At 50.2% G+C, this 23,999-nt stretch overlaps 1 long non-coding RNA gene across 2 annotated transcripts in view; it reads right to left on the bottom strand.

Moving 5' to 3' along the window:
• Window positions 1-341: 341 nt before the first annotated feature.
• LOC144616380 (uncharacterized) overlaps window positions 342-23,999 on the bottom strand; it is a 121,749-nt gene continuing 98,091 nt past the window's right edge. For both annotated transcript variants that reach the window (XR_014138060.1, XR_014138061.1), the window contains one exon: window positions 342-1,475. This is a non-coding gene — a long non-coding RNA (uncharacterized LOC144616380). The remainder of the gene's footprint in view (window positions 1,476-23,999) is intronic.

The raw sequence follows: 23,999 nt of genomic DNA, 5'->3' as shown, positions 1-23,999 counted from the left end.
TGGCCCTGGTGACAGCCAAGAGGGGTGGGGACAGAGCTAAGCCAAGGCAGTGGCACTTGAGGAAGAGATGGGTGGAAAATGTATGATATAGTGGGGCAAATAATCTGGTCTCGGCGATCAGCCCAATGTCAGGGCTGAGGGAGAGCAAGGAGATGGGATGATACTCAGGGTTACTGATTTAGCTCAACCAGATTCTTCTTTAATCTGGTGTTCCGATAAAGGTCCAGACAGAAAATTTTTTAGTCCTTGCAAGCCTTACGGTCTCTGTTGTAATTACTCAATTCTGCCCTTGTAGTTTGAAAGCAGCCATAGACCTTGAATGGTAAATGAATGGGCATGGCTGTGTTCCGATAAAACTTTATTTACAAAAACAGGTTGTGGGCTAGATTTGGCTTGAGGGGTGTCATTTGGTGACCCCTGCTCTGCACCATGAGGTGGCCCAAGTGCCAGAATGCCAACTGGGTGTGCCAGGTGGTTATTAGGTGAGAGAAAGGCTCGCACTGTGAGGCTCACACCTCATCAGGCAGATAGACTATACATCTCTCCTTGAATGATGCCCACCTGACCATGAAAAGACTCATCTGAAATTGCAGAGCATTCCAACATCTGTCCTGGGAGCCCAGCTCTGGCAAGAGCTCCACGGTCACTACAGAAAACCCACATGTTAGCCCCAAAACATAGGCTGAAGCAGGTCAAACACTTGGGAATCTTTCGTCCTCTGGTCTGCGTGGCACCATTATTTGAGACAAGCAGTCCAGAGGAAATAAACCCATCGGTTTCAAAAGCAAACCCATCGGTTTCAAAAGCAAACCCAAACCCCCCAAAAAAATCAACAGGCACATCATTCCAGCATCTCTGTTACTGAACAAAATGGCTGTCAGAAGTGGGTCCAGATGAAATGAATATATTGCCATCTGAAGGTATTGCCTCTGAGGGAGGTAGGGGCAGAAAATGAGAGGAGCCAGCCAATCTCCATGTGTCCACTCTGCAAACATCCACTGAGGGTTTCGTGGTCCCTGTCCCTGCCCTCCTGGAGGGTACCGGCCGGGAGGCAGCCAGACAGAGAGCAGGGCATTCCAGTGTCCTGGATGTCATGCATGGTTGGGCGAATCCACGGTGCCCTGGGGGCACAGAGCAGGGACTTAGCTCAGGCAGAGGCACCTGGATCCCAGCCCAGGTGATCTAGGGCATAGAACAGTGATGAGGAATATTCCAGGGGGAAGGAAGAGCATCTTCCAAGGCAAGGGGGGTGTTGAGGCTGGAGTGAGGCAATCTTCCAGAAGGGGTGCAGTTGGAGGGGCTGGGGATGAGTCCTGGGGAAGTCAGCCCCCGGCAGTCAGCCCAGACCTCTCTGGGCTGGAGGCCGTCTTGTTCTCAGCCTTCTGTGTAACTAGAACGGTCTCTGAGTTCTAGATGAAACGCGAAGCACTTGCCAAGAGTGTGGTGATGCCAAGAACACTCTGCCGATGCTGCATCTTGAAATAGTAAAAACAAATAATAGTAAATCACTCCCATCACACTGCCCATTTCCCACTTTGCCCTGCACTTCCAAAGTCTTTATCTTGCTTATACTCACTGCAAGTCTGAAAGGGGACAAATGTTAACTACTGTTATCACCTTTCCTATATTATTAAAAATATTGACAGCTCTCATTTTGGGGGTCCTCACGCTGGCCAGCAGTGGGCTGAGTGCTTTAGATGCAATATCCTATTTATCACAGAAGCGATCTGAGGCTCAGATCACTTGCTCAATGGCATACACTGGGAAAAGAAGGGAGCCAGGACCCAAGCCCAGAGTCTGCCTGACCTCTGAGCCCAGAGGCCTCTTGCTGGGCCTTTCTGCCTTGACATCATGCCATCTAAGGACTCTGTGGATTTCTGAGAGCGTAGTCTTCTGTTATTATATTTGCCCCTCCAAAGAACTTTCTGAAGCTAGCAGGAAAAGAGCTGTGGCTCCGAGACGCACAGTGTCCCCTCCAAGGTCACACAGCTTTTGAAAGGGCCAACTGAAGACTTGAGCCGAAGTCTTAGCATTTCAAAGGCAGAGCTCTAAACCCTTTACCGTGGTTTCCAAGTCCACAGCAAAGAGATGGACAGCTAACATGCTTTAAAAAAAAAAAAAAATTCTTGAAAAAAACTCCTCCAAAATGTGTGCTCTCTTCATCTCTACGTTGGCAGGTATTCATTAGGCGATCAAAAGACAAATACCTAGGGGAGCAGGACACGCAGATCACAGCCAAAATGACATCATAAAGAGTAGATGTGCCAAGCAAACCTCATTTCCTCTGACAGAGCGGCAGCCTGGGAGATAAGGCTAGACGTACTGACGTTGTCATTTCCCCAGTTCTGCAGGACAAGTTAGATCAGCGCCACCGAAACATTGGGGGGGGGGCGGGGGTGGGAGGCGGGCCACACCACACCATCCCCCACCCAGGCACACACACACACAGACCCTCACGGACACTGACACACACACACACACACACACACACACACACAGGCACAAATACAAATACACAGACACAGACACACACGAATCTACCCACCCCCCCAACTCCGACAGGGTCACTAGCACAGACACTCACACACGTAGACATATGGAAACACACATATAAATAGAGCCACACACAGAAATGTATGGACGGAACAACAGACACACGCACGGACAGGCACAGCGGCCTGCCTCCCCTCTACGTGCAGACGGCATACAAACACACAGACCGGGGCAGAAATACACACACATCACACGTTCACAGAACTAGGCATAGACGCACACGTCCTCCCGTAGACCCACATCCATCCACCGAGAATCACCCAGCATCTCTCGGGGGGCAGCAGGCGCTGACTCTTCTCAAATCCTCTCCTCTGGATCCCAGAAATTGCATCTTTCCCAAATCGGAGACTCTGAAAAATGACTCCCTCTGTGTCTGTGCGTTTTCTCAACTCTGCCCAGCCTGATGTCTTCGTCCAGAAGCTTGGAACACACAGCCACCGCTGTGCATTGTTGAGAAGGATGTGGACTTTGGAGTCAGGCTGGTCTGTGTTCCAGTTGAGGCTCTCGCCACCCACGGGGTGAGGGGACCTGGGCATGTCTCACTTTTCTGTGCTTCAGTTTTCCCATTTGCAGAGGCCTTGATACTCTTTGTGTCCAGCCCATTGGGCTGGCTCATCACAGACCTGTCCATGCTAAGTACATTAATTATTTGAATGCCCGTCTTCCTTGCCAGGCTAGAGGCACCTTGTGGGCAGGGGTCTTGTCTGTTTCCCCCTAAGTCCAACCTCCAGGACTTAGCAGTGTCTGCCAGGCAGCCAGTAGGTGCTCAGCAAACATTTGTAAAATGAAACAAAGAAGTCTATCTCCTTAGTGTCTAGCAGGGACCTGGCATGATGTTCCCCGACGATTAAAGTAGGTTGAAAAAAGTAATACACGCAAGTGTAATCCCGACCAGGGACCAAGTTCTAACTATGTGCCATAACTATATTACCTCATTCCATCCTCTCCATGAAACAGGCATTCATTCGTACATGAGGAAACCGAGATCCAGAGAGGTTAAATAATGCACCCAAGGTTCCTTCCTGGGGTGGCAATTCAAAGCCAGGAATATGATGGTTCAGTGCACGCTCAGAACCTAACAACTACAGACTTCGTGCACAAATGTTTTCCATCGTGACCCAGCTCAACTGATGCCTTCTACAGCCAACTCCGCCACATCCAGGTGTGGAGTAACTCTTTAGAAAGAATCGACACATTCTCTCCAGTCCTGGGTTGACTTGTCAGTGTCCAGCGCCCGTCTAGAACACCTTCCGTACGCCCAGGGTGTTGCGTTCTACATACATAATCCAAAAGCTCCTGGGGGCTGCTTTTCCCCTTGCTCCCTCTCAGCTAACACCCATCCATCCATCCGTCCATCCATTTATCTGTCTAATCACCAGGCCATTTTCCACGTGAGGCCATTCTGTCCCCGGATGTTTTTTGTCCGTGTTTGCGTAAACCACACAGCCTCATCCTGGATCTGTCAGATCTGTTTTCCTCTCTCTTGCATCGGTACCGGGTTTTAAAACTCAACCAACCTGTAGGTCAATTAAGCCACTTTGCATACCAACTGCATTCGGCGGTAACTGGTGGGGCACAGTTAAGCATCTTGCAAATCCCGAAAGGGTCCTACGCTTGTGCCACCGGTGCTTCTGCACACCTCAGACATACTCAAGTTCCCCCCCCCTCCCCTGCCACCCCCGGTTTCCCTTAAAAAAAAAAAAAAAGAAGGTTTTGTGAAGGATCTCTGCCCCTGTCTGGGCAGGCAGAATGGATCAAGCCACAGGGCATGGAGGCCATAATTATCCTTCCCCACAAAGGAAAACAAAAATGTCCAAAGATAGTGGCCACCTGGCAGGCAGGGGACCAGGGCAGGTGGCAGTGACTCATCGGGCACACCAGGCAGAGCCACTCCCCCCCCCCCCCCCCCCCCCCCCCCCCGCAAGCGGGCTCTGAGCTTACTCACAGCTCTGCCAGGCTAACGAGCAGGAGAACAGAGGCATCTGAGGGCGAGGGAGGCTCTATTTCTGCTAGCTTGAACTCTAACAAGACACAGGTGGCTTTCAAGACTTTTATTTTTTTTTTTTTAATCACTCTCTTGCTTCCCAGTTACGACTCTATTCATTGGGATAGCCCGATGTGAACAGAGTGGATCTAAGCTGTAAGCATATATTAACCAAACCAACTATTTTCCCTACTCTTGTCACCTCAAACCCCCGTGCCCCTCAGCGTCTGCGTGAAATTCTACCACCGGCATTTCATTTCATGGGGTTGGACTGGGTCTTCTCCTGGGTTGTTCCTGAAAACATTTTTTTTAAAGCTTATTGATATATTCTGAGAGAGAGCACAAGCTGGGCAGGGGCGGAGAAAGAAGGGGAAGAAAGAGAACCTCAAGCAGGCTCAGCGCCGTCGGCACAGAGCCCCATGCGGGGCTTGAACCCACCAACTGTGAGATCATGACCTGAGCCAAAACCAAGCGTCGGAGGCTCAACTGACTGAGCCACCCAGGCGCCGCATCCTGGGGTTGTTCTTGAAGACGGCGACGTCCCCTCAAGGGGAGTAAGGTTGAGTGGGGAGGCAGGGGTGCTAACGTGGTGAAGGAGAGGCTACCGTGTGCCAGGAACTGCTCGCCACTCCCCAAGAATCGTCTCCCTGGACACTTGCAGCCCTTGACTGTTTCAGAGACGCTAAAAGGGACATTCAGAGAGGGCAAGCGGCCTACTCAACATTCACAGAAAGGCCAGGATTCGGGTCTGTTTGGCCTCGAAGGCTATCCTCTTTCCTTGGAGCCCTGTTGCCTCCCGAATGCTTTACGGTGCCACTAAAATGCTGCTAGGCACACCACACTCTGTTCACACTGGGATGACGAATAAATGTCATCTCAAGTACCAATGCCAACACGCTGGCTAAACTGGGGGAAATGTCTCGTTTCCTGGAAAACTGGTCTCTTTCTCCGAAACAGGGAAATTTAGGAGGCAGCAGGCATCTGCTGGCAAGAGGGATTAGCATAAAGACCAAAAGTCCAGAGCAGGGTACAGCAAGCTACATCCGGGTCGCTGATGGGATAGCTGAGGCCCCGGGAGCAGCCCTTGACCTCTCTTCCTCAATGAGTCCTGATGTCTCGTATGCCTTCGGGTCCCAGTCGCCTGCACTGCAAAGTCATCTGCTGTTGGAACATCCCAGCTGACCACAGCCCACAGTAACTCTTAGAAAGTACTGGAGTCCTGAGGCTGCCTCTCTCACATACTCCTGATGTGGGCTTTTCTGCTCCAAAGTCTTCTTTTTTTTTTTTTTTAATTTTTTTTTTTTTAACGTTTATTTATTTTCGAGACAGAGAGAGACAGAGCATGAACGGGGGAGGGTCAGAGAGAGGGAGACACAGAATCGGAAACAGGCTCCAGGCTCCGAGCTGTCAGCACAGAGCCCGACGCGGGGCTCGAACTCACGGACCGCGAGATCGTGACCTGAGCCGAAGTCGGCCGCCCAACCGACTGAGCCACCCAGGCGCCCTACTCCAAAGTCTTCTGCTGAGGTTCAGAACTGGACCACCCGCAGGGCCATTATCTGCGTAATCCTGGACTTCAGACCAAACCAACCACTGCCTCCCCTCCAACCTTTTTCTCTTGGGGCCGCCACCCTGCCAGCTCAGTAAATGCTACCCTCTGAGGCCACAGGGTTGTCCTAGACTCTTAGCTTTGGTGCCTCCACGTCCCCTCGGGTATCAAGCCCAGATGGCTTTGCCCTCTGGTCTCTTGGGAGTCAGCCCCCTGCACCCCATCTCCATCTTCTCACCACATTCCTGTCTTTCCACGCCCAGGTGGTGGCAGCAGGTTCCTCACTAGTGTGCTGCCTCCAGCCCGCCTTCCGCCTTGGCCCAGAGAGAACATTCGAAAGTGCGAAGCCGGCCACATCACCGCATACTTAAAAACCCTCCCATGGATCTACATTTCCCGCAGATAAAATCCGAACGCCTGGGCCTGACATCCAAGACCTTTTGTTACCAGATCCCTGCTTATTTCTCCAACCTTATCTGTAGCTGCTCCTGGAGACACAATCTGCCTTCCCTTCTCACACACGGCAGCCACCCAGAGGCCCGCCTCCATACCTCCCACCTTTGAACAGGCTCTTCTCGCGGCCGAGCTGCCCTGCCCTTGCTTATGTAACCGCACTCACATCTCAGCTTAGCTCTGGCCTCCCGGGCCCACCCCTCCTGGACAGTCGGCCCAGATGGGGCCCTTCCCCTGGGCCTCCACACCCTCCGGTGTCCCTTATCACGCTGGCTCAGGAGTGTTCCTTGGCTTTCGAGCTTCCGAGACCAGATTCTCAGAAGAGCCGAAAGAACTCATGGCTTAGCCAAAAACATTTGGAGGCAGGCATCGTGAGCAAAGCACGGCATCCCCCCCTCCTCTGCAGATAGAAGAATGTTCCCGGGAGTCATGCGGAAAGGGCTGGGAGGGAGAGTGAGGACGGTGCCCACGCTCCTGTGGGAGGCCTGCACCCTCAGCTCCTGGGGCCGGGTGTGGGGCAGGGGCAAAGCCCCAGAGGGCTGGTGTGTGGGGTCTCTGAGCAGAAGAGAAGAGGCAGCCCCGGGGAGGCAGGAAGGCCCAAAAAAGCAGAAGTGGCCACGTGGCACGTCTAGGTGGTCAGAGGCTCAGATACTTCTTAGAGCTTCCCACAATCCTGTGGGGCACCAAAAATAATGCCACGTTTCCTGTGAAACCCAGAATGTCATAAAAATAACAGAGTCACTTGACCCGAGACAGGTTGCAGACAGGAAATAGGGACAGCTCCATGGAGACCTGCATTGACCAGTGACTCAGAAAGATAAATGCCACCGACAGGTGACATCAAAGACCAGGTGGCCTTTCTCCCATCACCTTTGCACACCGAGCACAGATACGGTCTCTGGGGAAAGGGTCTCTGCAAATGAGCTGCTACCTACTCCAGCCAAATGGAGGTTCCAAAGAGAAACTGAATTCAGTGCGGCATGATAGAGAAATTTATATTTATCCCATACCCGGGTTTGTGGACTGACGATCCCACCTATTCCAAGTGAATAAATGAACACAGATGGTAAAAGCAACTTGGCCAGAAACACACAAGTATTCAGAGCTGGGACCCTGCCTGAAATCAGGGTCTGTCTCTTTCCTCTGTTTTGACTGCTGGGGCAGCCCAGCATGATACACCAAGAATCCATGAACCAGATCCAAAGTCTGTCTGTTTGAGGATTAGAGTTACTGCTGGAGAGTCCCAACATAGTAAACCATACAAGATGAGAGGTGGACAGTCAGTGACCAGGCTTGAAGGGAATGGAGTTACCCAATGCTGAGTCACGTTTCAGGCACCTCTCCTTCCCGTGTCTCGGGAGGACGGTGGTCAGGAAAGGCTTCTCTGCAAAAATGAGGCCGGAGGGGCGCCTGGGTGGCTCAGTCGGTTGAGCGTCCAACTTCAGCTCAGGTCACGATCTCACGGTCCATGAGTTCGAGCCCCGCGTCGGGCTCTGGGCTGATGGCTCAGAGCCTGGAGCCTGCTTCTGATTCTGTGTCTCCCTCTCTCTCTGCCCCTCCCCCGTTCATGCTCTGTCTCTCTCTGTCTCAAAAATAAATAAACGTTAAAAAAAAAAAAAAAATGAGGCCGGAGATGAAATCTGAACTAAGCAGGGAGGGGAGGGGTTACCAGGCAGACAGAATTGCTGTGCAAAGGTCCCGTGGTAGGAAGGTATGGACTTGTTCTTGGAAGGAAATAGGCCCCCGTGTCTGGAACCCTGAGAGTGAAGGGTGGGTGGAGCAGTACATTGATGGGAGGTTCTAAAACGCCCCTCTTCTTCCCTTTGAGGTTGCGCTGGCTCTAGTGACTTGATTCTAGAACAGGCTAAAATAGCAATGGCATGCCTCTTCTGAGAGTAGGTTATAAAAGACTTCCGTCTTGCTCATACTCCATCCCTTGCTTTTTCACTTGTTTGTTCTGATAAAGTGAGCCCCCATGTTGTGAGCTACCCTGTAGAGAAGCCCATGTGGCTAGAAACTGAGGGAGCCTTCAGCCAGCAGCCAGTGAGGAGCTGAATCCTGCCAACAACCGCACGAGCGAGCTCCAAAACCGAGTCGCCCCGAGAGGGACCTCAAGATGACTGCAGTCCCAGGTGATGACGTGATTGGTCTTGTGCGAGACACTGGGCCACAGGATGCAGCTGACCCACACCCAGATTCCCAACCCACAGAAACTGTGACATAATACAGCTGTGTTGTTTCCTAAGCCACTACGCTTTGAGACAGTTGGTCGCATGGCCGTAGGTAACTGATGCAGCGAATAAGGGAGGCAGGGATGAGATCACGCAGAATATTTTAGAAGTTGATTGTTACCCGTAGAGCTTTGGACTGCTCCGTGTACGTTTTCAGCCCGGAACCTATGTGTGATCGACCTGAGCTTCTGATTCTGAACTTTTCTGGCTCAGAGTATCTATGTACCATCCGAGGTTGGGTGCAGGCTGTTTGGTTTACTAACATCAGTGCGGTGGGTAGGCAATGCGAGATTGGAAGGGACAGGAATTAACCTCTGCTGACAACCCGTTGGGCCCCAGGCCCTTGATGAACGCTTTGCCTTAAGTATTTCATCGATCCCTGTGGGACTCCGTGCACCCTCAGAGGTGCCGTTAAGTAACTTGCCCGAAGAGAGCGGCCAGTAAGAGATATGGTCGGGATCTCTGCTTTTGAGGTCAGCTGCATACCCCAGCCCTCTGACATCACTCTCACCAGTGAGCGGCCTTTCCAGAAATAGCTGGTCTGCTGGGTGAGAACCGACAGTAGAGAAGGCAGAAAACCGAAATGCTTTCTTTTTCCTGGGAAAATATTCCCGATGTTGGCTCAGGCAGACCTTTCCAGGGAAACCGAAGAAGCTGCGGTATTGGCTGTGGCAGGGATAACATTCTCCTCTTTCTCCTTACCAGTAGAACTCCTGTATTAGTGGTCACCCCGCCCAATATATTTCCCAGCCTCCCTTGCTTTAGGGGGTGGCCAATAAGCTAAAAGTAGAAGACATCAGGTGGGCCTTCTGGTAGTTTTCTGTTTGTTTCTTTTTAAAGTGCTGACTCATCTGAGGGCTGCACTCTCTTGCACTTCTCCTGTCCTTTCCATGCTTGGAATGTAGCCATAATGGCTGGAGCTGTGGCAACATTTTACGGCCATGCGATGACCTTGATGATGGGAACTACGTTCTAAGGCAGCAGGACACAGATAGAAGGAGACTTGGCTCCTTGGAGGGGACGACCAGGGAGCCAGCCCTTGACTATCTGCATCAGAACTGCTTTTATATAAGAGAAAAATAAATCCTTATCTTCTTTAAGCCCCTATTATCTGGGTTTTCTGTTACAGGTAGCTGATACTAGTCCTAAGTGATATGCTCACATTCTCAGTAAGATATTTAACAAGCAGGATTTGGAGATTTCATTTTTAAATTGCCAGGACTCCAGACTCTCAGAGATTCTCCCTTATGCCTTTCTTAGTTGAAAAGTTATCAGTATGTTCTCCAGAGGAGAGGGGGACTAAAATTTCTTGAGCACCTCCTTTCCCCCATGCACTGTACTCAACTCATGTGTACTCACTTCACAGGGCACTTGTGAGATGGGATTTTCATCCCATTTTACAGATGAGGAATGGAGGTTTCAACAGATTACATCACTATCCAGGGAACACAGGGAGGCTTTGAACCCAGATCTATTTGGCCTCACAGCCCATGGTTGTTCTGTTGCTTCCCCACTGCCTCCTGGGTCTAGAACTCTGAGGAGGTGGGGCCATTCTGAGGGCCCTGGATCAGGGGGCCCAGCCCTCACCCTAATCTTCAACTTCAGCCACTGACCGAAGTCTTCTCCACTGCAAGGTGACTAAAGCAGACGGCCTGTTTACTGGCCATCTGGCCTTCATCTCTGTGATTCTCTGACTGTTCCTCTTTAAGGACCCTCTTAAAGGGACATAGGCCCTCCTTGGTTTCAGTAAAGGACCCTCATTCCTAAGCCAACACATTCCCAACCTGTCAGGCAAGCCTGACAAAGAAAAGGCCAGAACAGCAGGGATTTCTGGTAGCAACACAAGTCTATTTCTAACCTCAGATTACAGCGCCCGAAGGGATTACGTGTTCTAAGCAAAAACAGTCCCCCCCCACCCCACCCCCCCCGGCAGAAATGCAATCAGGGCAGCCTGACTCCACAGCAGGCTCCAAATACTCTCCACTGAAACTTGCTTTATCCTGCTTGAAACTCCTCTGTCTGTCCCAGGAGAGACTTGAAATATACTCTTTCTAGGAGCTGGTGGAAAATTAACCCACATTAGGAGAAAGCTAGGTGGTGCTGAATTGGGGACAGGAAGGTCCATTTGAAAGGAAAAAAATGTTCTTTGTAACCAGGACAAGGCTAAGCATGCCTTCTCTCTATTGGTCCAAATCTATGCCAGCCTCCCACTGGCATCCGTAGGTGTGCTGAGAACAAGCTATGGATTTCTATAGAGACTGTCACCATGGCACTTGGGGCCTTATTCTGCTATTTTTAGAGGGAAAATAATCAAAAGGTCAAAGGAAAAAAATCTACCATAGGGATTTTCAGACTACAAATATTTATTAATGCTTCGGTGTGTGCCTGGCACAACATTAGATGCTGTCCATAGCAAGATGGGCTGGGAGAATTAACCTGTATTGCAACCCCCATGAGTTCAGTGCAAGGCTAGGTACTGACAGTCCATGATCTGATCTCTCTCGAAACAGCCCTGAAAGGGCAACAGTGTAATCCCTATTTTGTCAGTTGGGGGGAAAAATGACATTTAGGTAACTTGCCCAAGAGCATATGCGGGAGCACGGTACTGGATCAAGCCAAATCTTATTTGGAAGCAGAGGGTACGCACTGGGGGGACTCTGAATAGAAAGGCCTACAAGGTCCGTTCACAGGGATGTGGAGTGGGTTAGGGAGCCGACAGAGGCACCGAGGCAGCTGATACTGGTACAGACAGCATCTCTAACTTCCTCTGTTAGAGGAGCTTTGCCTGAGGAGCAAGGAAAGGAATCGTGTTACCAGCTCAGTGGGGACCACAGACAAGAAAGGGGCCCCGGGCTTGGAGCACGCAAGAGTTGGGCAGAGAGCGGATGGTGGGGGGTGGCAAATGGAGTCACAGGCACAGATTCACCTACTGACCACACCTGGGTCATGCTTTCCGTCTGCTCCCTGGGTGGTGCTGAGCCCCAACGAGTACCTGAGAGTGGAAGGGGGACGCTTCTGTGTAGAAATTGGCACTGCACTAATTCTGTGTAACAACCACCAAACCCAGTGGCTTACACTAACGAGCATTTTTTTTTTTTTCTTGCTCATGAATCTGAAGATAAATCGTGCTCCTGCTGGGGCTGCCTGGGCTCGGCTCCAGGCTGCAGGTTGAGTTGGGTCTACGCCATGGGCTCCTCACCCCTTGTGGACCAGGGGACATTTTTCTCTGTCGGATAACAGGAGTACAGAAGACTGACCCACACAAGCACATCTAGAGCCTCTGCTCACCGCATACCCACCCACGTCCCACCGGTCAGTGCGAGACTCTCGGCCAAGTTCAACAACAGTGCCACGGGGAGATAACCTCTAGCCAGCCACTCTGCTGAAAAGCACCGCAAACCCAGGAGGTAAAGGTATAATCCTGTTACGTGGGAATGAAGAATTAAAAGCAGCATTCCAATCTACCATATTCCTCAAAGGAGAATAAATAAATATGTTAATATCAAAAGAGGCATAGATGCAAGTTAAAAACAATCCACGTTCATAGGCCATGTCCATAGGCTGTATGAAACCATAGAAGTTTCATACAACATTCATTTGGACAAGCTGCACAAGTCTGAGGCGGATAAGATCATGTTTGTTGGGTTCCTTACTGTCCTTGGGTCAAGAATCAAAGAATGTTGGTCAGTGAGATGGTGGAGACCTGGAGGGGGGCGGGGCAGGTCTTCAATGGAGACGTCAGGACTCTGAACTCAACAGCATATGTCATGATGATCAAATTCAGGGGAACTACAGAGTTAGGGGTCATCGCCCAACTCTGGGTCCTTACACATTTGGAACCCCAAAATATTGTGAATGGCACGTATAAGAGACTAACTCCAATCCCATGATGTTCACAGGGGTAGCTGTAGGTCTTGCCCACTGGGGCTCAAAACTTGATCACATGGGCACAAGACCAGGGGATTTCACTTAGTTCTGTACTTTTAAGTATAGCCCTTCTCTGAGCTTCTGTCGCCTCATCCTCAAAATAAGACCTGCCTTGGAGAAGTATGGTGGAAGTTCAAGGCATACCCATGCGTGAACTGAGCCTGGAATCTAGGAGGTGCTCAGCGCGCATTAGTGCCTGCACATCCTTGCCTCAGTAGCCGCAGGGATTCACCTAGGGATCCTAGTTGACTGAATGATCATGCTGCCTTGGGTGTGTCCAACTGGAAAGTGGATGGGGCAAGCACTCAGTGTGTAAGGTGAGGAGGCCACTCCTCCCTGCACTTCAGCCCTCCTCTGCAGTGGTTCATCAGCTATCCTGCTACCAGGGGGACTTTGATAAAGGGTCACACATCCAGTAAGAGCCACAGGAAAGGGAGGAGATATCCTTTCCAACAAGAATGTTGAAGGAATAGGGGATCTTGAGGAAGGAGACAGTCATGTTGCCAAACATTTCTGGGAGTGGCGTTGAAAGGAGTGACTGCTATTTTGGGGAGTGTTGTTCGCAGTGCTGGATCCAACACTGGAGACTGTTGGCTGCAAATGGCGGGCTGGAGATTTGGGCTCAGAGTTGGGACTTTGAACCCATTGCCTGAATTTGGAACGCGCTGCCTTATTGCAGGGGTTTGGGTCAGACACACTTTATTCAAATCCTGGCTTAGCTGCTTACTCCCTGTGTGACCTTGGGCAAATATTTCTACTTCTCTGGGCTTCTGCCTGGGTCAGAGTTTTGAGCACATAAAATGCTAAGGAAGGGGTAACAACAGATGACAAAGATTCTGCCTGCCAATAAAAATCACTGCTCTATCCAGAATGAGAGACGAGGCAGAAGCCAATATGAGGGGAAATATTAACCCTCCCTTGGCACCCTGGGAGAATGAGACAATTTGAGGGTCATTGTTTTTGCCTACTGCCCTGTAAACTGGCAGGCTTCAGGGACAGAAAAGGGGTGAGGGCACTCTTTGCCTGTTCGAGCTATCCCTCCAGGACATAGCATTAGACTTGAAACAATGGCAGCCTTTGATCAATATTAGAAAGAAAGAAGGAGGGAGGGAGGGAGGAACGAAGGAGACTATTCTATGTGCTAAGCACGCCTCCCTTACAGCATCTAATCTTCCCAAGTACTGATAAATTGGGAATCACCATCCCTTATTTTCGGGATGATAACTAAGGAGAACTGAGCTTAGCAAATCACCTTTTGCAATTATGAAACCCCGGGCAAGTTACTTAACTTCTCTGTGCCTCAGTTTCCTTATCTGAAAAGTGGAGGTGACAAACAATAGCATCTAACTCATAGATTTGTCATGCGGGTCCTTTGTCTGGCATACAATAAGCCCTGATGAAATGCAAGCTATCATACCATGTTGTTGCAAAGGGCAGCTCTGGGGCTCAAAGACAGGTCTCTGATTAGAAGATTCTTTCTACTATAACCTGCACATCTACGAACAAAGATTTAAATGCTTCCGTCCCTGTTATCAATGCCTGAAATATAAATTAATTTTCAGCTCTCTTCCTTCTCTCTAAGTTGAGGCCTGAGCACAATTTTGATAAGCCACACATGTGAAAGTTGCTCTAAGCTGGATTTTCTTGGAGGGTGCTGAAAATGTAGCAGAGAGCCGAGGGGGGAAATAACTCGCAAAAAATAGTGCCAAAGCAATAAATGCTGATTGTGGGACTCACGATGATGACAATCCATCGGCGTCCATGAATATTTGATCAGATCAGCTTCCGGGAGTGAGGCCTGGAATTTTCAGGCAGGCTGTGGTTTGGGCTTGCAAGTAATGTACACACAGGAAGGAAACTGACTCCCACACCCGGGCATCCCTCCCACCTGAAACTTCTGCTGTGCCAGCCTGAAGCAGTGGTGGGTCAACCAAAGGGACCAAGGGATGAGGAGGAGTGGGGGGTGCTGCTCACCAGCTGCCACCTCCCCCCTAGAGTGTCCCAAAGGGCCAGTGGTTCCCCAGGGCACTGATCTGAGATGATGCTATGAACACGGGCCAAAAGCCACTTCGCCTACTAGGAAAGAGCTGGAATAGTGTCAGCCAATCTCCAAGCCCCAAGCTATCCTTCAGCTCCCTGGGAGAAGGTCTGGGAGCAGCTGACTGACCAGCACAAAGTGGGGCTTCTCGAAGCAGATCTGGCTATACTCGGGTGATACCTACTTAAGCAGTTGAGGGAGGTCAGGCTTCAGCTTTCTGGAAACCCCAAGGTGAGAGCCTATTGCTGCTACTTGAAACTTCATTTAAAAGGAAGTACCTGGGGCACCTGGGTGGCTCGGTTTGTTAAGCATCCGACTTCGGCTCAGGTCATGCTCTCACAGTTTGTGAGTTCAAGCCCCACGTTGAGTCCCACTTCAGGCTCCATGCTGACATTGTGGAGCCTGCTTGGGATTTGCTCTCTCTCTCTCCCCCTGTCTCTTTGCCTGTCCCCTGCTTGTGTGCTCTCTCTCTTTCTCAAAAATAAATAAATAAAAAAAAACAAAAAAGGAAGTACCTGGTTTGATCTCTATCTGCCGCTTGCCAGCTCTGGGATGTAATCCAATCACCGAAGCCTCTGTGAACCACGGTTTCCTCATCTCTAATGTGAGGATACAAAAAACAAACAAACAAACAAAAAAACAAAAACAAAAAACCCAGTTCGTGCATTTATTATGGGACACGAATGAGACCAGTCACGCAAAACATTTTGCACAGTGCTTGGCCCACATGAAGTGCTTAACAAACATGAGCTGCTTTTGTCATTTCTTGTCACGGCTGCTGCTCAGGGAGTGTTCTTTGGAAACAGAACGATGTGTCATATTGGCCGAGGTCATCTTTGTTAGACCTGAGTGGAACATTGAGATAGTCTAGTGCCCAAACATTTCTTGGCGTCTGAGACTTGGGGACCCAGATAAGCAGTTCTTCTAGGTCACACAGGGAGCTGGCAGCAGAGGTGAGCCTGAATGCGGGCCTTCTGGTCTCTTCCTCACTGCACGACCCAGCGCACGAAGTGTTCTCCCATGTATCTGTCTCCATCATGCCAGGCTGCCACCACCCCAAATTTGGAGCCACACACGGAGCAAAGATCACTGGGTCCAGGCCACCTTGTCTCTTTTGCCATTGTCCTCTCTTGCTGTGCATTCTGGGAAGCTTCTCCGAGCTCTGGGAAGCTTGGCGGCAGTCTTCTGACAGGTTTTGGGGTTTTTTTTTTAAACATTTATTCATTTTTGAGAGACACAGCATGAGCAGGGGAAGGGCAGAGAGAGAGAGAGAGAGAGAGAGAGAGAGAGAGACAGAATCCGAAGCAGGTTCCAGGCTCTGTGCTGATAGCAGAGAGCCTGATGCGGGACTCGAACTCACGGACCACGAGATCATGACCTGAGCCGAAGTCCGACGCCCAACTGACTGAGCCACCCAGGTGCCCCCAGTTTTTTTTTTTTTGTTTTTTTAATGTCTACAGGAAATCAGCACAGGTAACCTCTCCAAGATTTCAGTTTGCCCTTACATTTCAGCCCCCAACCTCAATAATACCTCTGTTCTTTGTTCCCTCCATTTCAGAGAACAGCTGGAGAAATGAACCCACCTACAGGTTCTTTTCATGGAAGAGAAAGCAAATGCTCACGGCACAGGGGCTTTCCCCTCACAAGGGAGCAGAAAGGAAGAGTGGGGTTGGTAAAAATCATGCCCCAGGCACTGAGCTTGATGCTGAAACGTGGAGGTCACCTGTGTTGTTATGAATGCTATTTTTTTCCATAAACCTGAATTGAACTGTAGGCCAGACAAAACAATGTGTGGCCTAAAAGTAAAACAAAACACCTAAGACTTAAGCCATGAGACGCATGGTGGCAGTAAGGGGGGATGGGGGGGGGGGGCGTGCAGCAGGTATAGGCTTTGAACCCACACAGACCTGAGTTCAAGTTCCAGTTCTGCCGCGCATGAGCCCTGACACCCTGAACACGTCCCTGGACCTTGGTCTTCTCATCTGTAAAATAGGGATCATACTGCCCCACCAAAAAGGCCCTTTGTCAGCCGTTAAAGAGACAACATATGAAAAGTACCCAACACAGAAGGTGCACAGTCGATACGAGCTTCCATCAAGTGTGGCCATCACCATGGGCTGACATCCCCCCAGTGGCATTTGGGGGGATCCTAGGACGGTTCTGCTGCTGGGAGGAGACTTGAAAATTCACTCAATCTCTAAACTTCATTTTCCAGAGGAACAGACGAAGGTAACTTAAAATGGAGGTAGAAAACAAGCTGGAAATGCCCCCGGAAGTCTGTTCTCGAGTTCCTCCAGGGCCAGGACTGCTCACTCAAGGGGCCAGCGGTGGACAGGCAGCAGGATCAGGAGTTTTGAGACTTAGGTACAAGGCCCGGGTCCACAACCTGGACCCCAGTGACGTCAGCACCACAGCCAACGATGCCGGTTTCCACCTGAGGAGTCTGGGCTGAACCAACCAGGGGCTGCTTGGTCCTGTCTTCAAGGCTGTGGATGGACGAACTGATCAGCATTAGGTGTGCTCAGGTCTGTGCTTAGAGAATACTATCCGGAACGACAGAGCTGCTAACCTCATCTGTGTCCCAAACATTTGCTCATTTGGCCCCAGTAGCCACAGGAGGCAGGAGCCATCACCTCCCCTCCTTTGAAGCTTAGGGAGGTGAAATAACCCGCTCAAGGTCACACAGCTGCTACACAGAAGGAAGAGGGGGGCCGTGACCCCAGTCTGTCTGTCAGACTCCCAATTTCTGTGTTCTTGATCACAAGGCTGCTCTGGGCACGCCCGGGGCCTGGTGGGCCCTTCGCGAGTGGCCCCCACAACCAGCAGCAACGAGTTGTCTAGAACAGAGAGGACAGCTCTGCTACCTTTCTGAAACACAGACTTTTGTCCCCAAGCTATTTGGGCCACAGCAGACTGCCCTCACCAACGCCTCTGAGTTCCGAGCAGGATGGGGGAGCCAGAGAGAGGATAGGTGGGCTTCTTGCCTCCTGCTTTAGTAGCTTGGCCTACACAACAAAGTACCGCAGACTGGGTGGCCGAAATGACAGACATTTATTTCCTCACACTCTGGAGGCTGGAAGTCCAAGATCAAGGTGCTGGCAGGGTTGGTTTCCTCTGAGGCCTCGGTCCTTGGCTTGTGGACAGCCATCTCCTCTCTGTGTGCACCTGGGTGTTTATTTCCTCTCTGTGTAGGGACATCAGTCATACTGGACGAGGACCGCCCAATATGACCTCATTCTAACTGAGCCGCCTCTCTCCAAATACAGTCCCATTCTGAAGTAGTGGGGGCTGGGACTTCCACATATGGATTTAGGGGGAATATGATTCAGCCCATAATCTTTCCGCTGGCTGTGAGGGGTCAGGGTACCTTTCCGGGCCTCAGACTCTGGCCTGCCTCCCAGTGACAGACGCCTCTGAGCTCAGGGCTCCCGGCAGCATCAGTGGCTGTTCGCAGACAGGCAGGGCCTGCTGTAGCGCCGTCTCCTCCAAGAGGCCTCTTCTGACCACCTTGTCTTAGGAAGAAACCCGTTCCCCCCACACGCACGATCTCATCGCCTAAACGTACGTGTTACTCGCTTGCTTGTTTCTTGTCCATCTCTCCCGCTAAAAGGCCACATCCATGAAGACAGGAACTTAGGTTGTCCCAGCTGGATCCCCAGCTCTTTAAAATGCACCTAGGCCTAGGCCGGGAGATGGGGGAAGGGCAGGGGGAATGAAAAGGTGGAGCACAAGAGATTTGGGGAGCAGTGAAACTATTCCGTGTGATGCTATAATGGTGGATACATGTCATTATGCATTTGTTCAAACGCATAGAATGTACCACACAAAGATGGATAAACTATGAACCTTAGGTAACAATATGAATGTTAGCTCGTCAACTGTAGCAAATGTGCCTCACTAGGCAGGATGTTAATAAGAGGAGAAATGGGGGCGCCTGGGTGGCTCAGTCGGTTAAGTTTCTGACTTTAGCTCAGGTCATGATCTCATGGTTTTTGAGTTCAAGCCCCACATCGGGCTCTGTGCTGACAGCTTGGAGCCTGGAGCTTGCTTCGGATTCTGTGTCTCCCTCTCTCTGTTATTCCCCTGCTCATGCTCTCTCTCTCTCTCTGTCTCTAAAATTAAAAAAAAAAAAAATTAATTTTTTTTTTAAATAATAGGAGAAATGGAAGGGATGGAATTGGGGGTATATGAGAACTCTCTGATGCTTTTTTTTTAAATTTTTTTAACATTTACTTATTTTTGAGAGACAGAGGGAGGCACAGCATGAGCAAGAGAAGGGGAGAGAGAGAGATACAGAATCTGAAGCAGGCTCCAGGCTCTGAGCTGTCAGCACAGAGCCCGACGTGGGGCTTGAACTCACGAACTGCGAGATCATGACCTGAGCCGAAGTCGGATGCTCAACCGGCTGAGCCACCCAGGCGCCCCCGATGCTTTTTTTTTTTAAAGTTTATTCATTTTGTGTGCATGCCAAAGTACATGGGGGCAGGGAAGGGGCAGAGAGGGAGGGAGAGAGAAAGAGCACGAGTGGGGGAGAGAGACAGAGAGAAAGGGAGAGGGAGAATCCCAAGCAGGCTCCACACTGTCAGTGGAGAGCCCGAAGCAGAGCTCAAACTCACAAACAACGAGATCATGACCTGAGCCAAAATCAAGAGTCAGACACTTGACCAACTGAGCCACCCAGGTGCCCCAGAGAACTCTCTGATACTTCCCATTTGTTTTTCTGCAAACCTAAAACTGCTCAAGAAATAAAGTCTATTCTCTTAAAAACTGAGAACCAACTGAGGGTTGCTGGGGGGTGGGAGGGAGGGGAGGGTGGGTGATGGGCATTGAGGAGGGCACCTTTTGGGATGAGCCCTGGGTGTTGTATGGAGACCAATTTGACAGTAAATTTCATATTTAAAAAAAAATTTTTAAGTGAAAAAAAAAGAAATACAGTCTGTTAATTAAAAAAAGAAACAAACACCTGGCAGGTGCCCAGTACCTCTTTGCCAATGACTGAGAGAATCAACCGGTCAGACTCGATTTCTGAGGTTTTCTCCATACCTGGCATAGCAATCTAAAAAGCCTACGTGAGGCAACAAGGCACAGACCCTCAGAAAGGGTGACAGAGCTAGCAGGAAACACACGAGGTCAGTGGTAATTAAGTGTTCATTCTAAAGCTCCTGTCAACTGCTGTGTCGTTGGTCACCTGCAGACAGACAGTTCCCCTGCCCACCTGAGCCGGCAGCAATGCCTTGCAGTCAATTAAAGCAAGAGCAACTTCCAACCAGTGAGAGACCGGAGTGGGGGGTTCCCTCAATATGACATTCAAGAGTGTGAGCCGCACAGTTGCCCAGAGGTCCCCAGCAGGACGGAGCCCAGCTGCCCACGGCGGGAGCCTGTTCATCACACACACACCATTCAGTGCTTTCCCTCCCTTCCCTGTGTCACTTCCCCCACTCCCTCTCGAAGCTTCCTGGGGCCGCCGCTCAGATAAATCCTTGCCCCAACTCTTTGTCTCAGTGTCTGCCTCTGGGACAACCCAAACTAAGACCCTGTCCACTGCAAAACGTGCCCAGAGAGGGTATGCTGTAAGTGGTAACTGCTGTTTTCATAAGTACTTTTAACGACAGGAACAAGAGGAGTTATGATGGTGAATAAATAAGGCCCTGAGAGGGGAGATCTCTTGCCCAAGATCACTTGCAGAGGGGGGGTCCTAATCTAGGTCTGTACATACCTACTCACTCTGGGTTAAGATGCCTGCTGCCGATTTCCAGGGCCCCCAAGAAGAGACTGGAAGTCAGATGATAAGAACGCTGGGGTAATCCCAGAGAGCTTCCTGGAAAAATGTGCCCCTGGACCCTCAGTGGAAAAGCATAGATTCTGGAGCCAAAGCTTGGATCTGAGGTTGGATTCTGTGGCCCTGTGACTTTAACAACTCTGGGTCTCAGTACTGTCATTAGAAAATGGGAATAGTTGGGCCCATCTCACAAGATTGTTGCAAAGATTAAGAGAACAGGTTTCAGTGTGAGATAGCTGTGGGCTAGGTGCCAGCACTGTGATATAGAAGCTAAGAAAACATTTTAAATCTCTCGAATAATTCTTTCATCTGTAACCTGGAAATAAAAACAGTACTTACATAGAATTTAAGAAGACGGCACATGTAAGTTGCTTAGCAAGGCACACGAAATACAGCAAGTGCTCGCTGGATATCTGGCACTTTCAATCAAGATATTAGTGGCCGAGGGGTAAATCTGGGACACGTGATTTTGGAGAACAATGTGGCAGATCAAATTTCAAATGCCCTTACCTCTGGCTCAGCAACTCCACTTTCAGGAGTTCATCCCAAGGATGTATCAAGATTGAGGTGAGAGGACGCCGATGGGAGCATCGCTACTAACAGCAAAACACCGGAGACAACTCAAATGCCCGTTGTCAGGGAACCGGTCATATTAATTGTAGCAAGACTCACAAAGAAATAGCATGCGGTTGTTGGATGGCGAAGTGTGTGTGTGTGTGCGTGTGTGTGTGTGTGTGTGTTCAGAAAGATGTCCGAAGCGGTGCCTGGGGGGTTCAGTCACTTAAGCGTCCAACTTTGGCTCAGGTCACGATCTCACAGTTTGGTTCGTAAGTTCAAGCCCCGCATCAGGATTGATGCTGTCAGCGCAGAGCCTGCCTCAGATCCTCTGCCTCCTTCTCTCTCTGCTCCTTCCCTACTCACGGGTGTCTGCACCCACAATCTCTCTCTCAAAAATAAATAAATCATTTAAAAAAAATAACAAAGATGGCCACAATATAATAAGTGATAGAACTACGCAAATGGTGGAAGGCTCGGATATATTCATCCATCTTTGTTAAAAAAAAAAAAAAAAGAAAAAAAGGCATACCCACGTGCTTAGAAATATCCTAAAAGGATTTGCAAGGAACTATTACCAGTGATTACTGTACAGAGGTGGTTCTCAGCAGGGGTGATTTTGCCCCCAGGGACACCTGCCAAAATCTGGAGATGTTTCTGGTTGTCACAACTGGGAGGGTGGGGGGTGACGCCGGCATCTAGCAGAGGCCGAGGATGCTATCCCCGCATCCTATAGTGCCCAGCAGAGCTCCCCACCACAAAGAATCCTCTGGTCCCAAATGCCAATAGTGTTGAGATTCAGAAAACCTGCTCTGGAGGGAGAGACGAGGAACATGAGGAAGGAGACGTATTTTGAATAGCGTCGTATTCCTCCTCGAAGGCTTGAATGTGTTACATTAATGGAAGAACAATGACGAGACCTGTCTGCTCTAAACTCTGAGCTAATGCCAGCACGGAGAGGGTGTCCTTTCCCCGAGGTTTGGTTTCCGCATCTGCAGAAACGGGCGTCCTGACGCCTGCTCTCAGGGCGGCTGCAAAGCTCCTTTGAGACATACCGTGCCGTGACAAGTGCCACCCGTGTTTCGGTAAGCTGTGGTCACCTTGCAGGGGCAGGTGGAAGCAGCTTCAGGGACGCGCCTGGCATGACTGAGGGCAGGGCCGGCCAGCACAGGCAGGAGACGGCCATCAGCAGCTTACACTCTGGGGCCACGGAACCCGCAGCTGTCACAGGCGAGGCAAGGGTGGGGCTCCGCGGTGGCTCCCTGGAAAAACAGTCCAGCGGGCGACCTGCCAGCACCTGCTGCAGGAGCAAAGATGATAGGCACGTTCGACCCAGAACCGAGGGTTCCGCAAGGAGGGGTGCCCAGCTGGTGACCATGTATGGGCACCTGAGATCTTCCAGCTGCCCGTTCAGCAGAGCACGTCCAACAGTTTGGGAAAATGTCTTTTTTCCTAAATAGCTGACAATAAAAACCAAACATGGGGACAGTCACCGTTGACGTCGACGCATACATTTTACACCCAAGGACATAGGAACTATTGTTTCGCAGGTGGAAAAGAAGGTCAGAGAGGAGCGGTGAGATTCCCACAATCTCACGTATATTAATTTACACCCTGGCTGTCTGACTCCGAGTCACTGACCTGCCTGGGGGAGGGGGGGCACCATTTTGCATTCCCTGCGTCCCTTCTGCCACAGGGTACTCTTTGGGCACTTCTCAGATGAGGGGCACTTCTGAAAAACACACCCTGAGTCTGAATAGCCATGTCCTTGCCTCAGAAAGAGGAGTCAGAAACTGAAATCAATTTAGTTTCCTGTGGCACTGAACCCGACTTTGCCGAGTCCCTGTCAGACAGGGCTGTGCCACATAGAATACCCGGGTGAACGTCCCAGGCCAAATGTGCCACACTTATACTAACCAATTGCATGTTGTTTATCTGAAATGCAAATTTAATTAGCTGTCCGGTATTTTCATTTGCTGCTTCTGACAACCCTCCTGTCAGAGCAAGGAGATTAACTGTTCCCTCCATCTTAAGGAGCTGATCTCATCCGAGACAGTTTTGGCATTTGTGCTATCCATCTTCCTCCCTTACCAAGGGAGCTTCGAGACTGATGAAGGCCAAGGCGGTCACTGCCCCGGACAGTTACCCAAGCCGGCCGGGAGGGACTTTTCTGGAAGCTGTTTCGCACAGGCACCATGGAGGCAAAGGGGTTGAGGGCAGAGGATCATGTAGTATGTAGCCTTTGCAGACTGGCTTCTTTCATGCAGGAGTATGCAGCTCGGCCCCTCCATGTCTTTTCATGGCTTGACAGCTCCTTTCTTTTTAGCGTTTTCCTGTTGTGTGGATGTACCACAGTGTGTTTTGTTATTCACCTCCTGGAGGACATCTTGGTTGCTTCCAAGTTTTGGCAATTCTGCATAAAGCTGCAATACACATTGTTGTGTAGGTCTTCATGTAGACACAGGTTTTCAACTCTTTTTGTGTAAATATCACGGAGGTGCACTGCTGTATCATACGGGAAGAGTATGTTCAGTTTTGTTAAGAAGCCACCAAACTGTTCTCTGAGGTGGCTGCACTATTTTGCATTCCCGCCAGCAATGAATGAGAGCTCCTTCTGCCCCCCATCCTTGTCCACGTTCGGTGTTGTCAGTGTCCCGGATTTTGGCCATTCTAATAGATGCACAGCGGTATCTCGTTCTTGCTTTAATTCACATTTCCTTGATGGTGTATGGGGTTGGAGTATCTTTTCATTTGCTTATTTGCAGTATATATATTTTTCTTAGGTGAGTTTCTGTTAAAGTCTTTGGCCCACTGTTTAACCGGGCTCTTTGTTTTCCTACTGCTGAGGTTTCAAGGGTTCTTTGCGTATTCTGAGTAACGATCTTGTATCAGATGTGTCTTCTGCAAATATTTTCTCCCTGTCTCTGACT

The sequence above is a fragment of the Panthera onca genome, chromosome A1, assembly GCF_046562875.1.
Source record: "Panthera onca isolate mPanOnc1 chromosome A1, mPanOnc1 haplotype 2, whole genome shotgun sequence".
NCBI classification, from domain to species: Eukaryota; Metazoa; Chordata; class Mammalia; order Carnivora; family Felidae; genus Panthera; species Panthera onca.
This window is presented reverse-complemented; position numbering and strand designations above follow the sequence as displayed.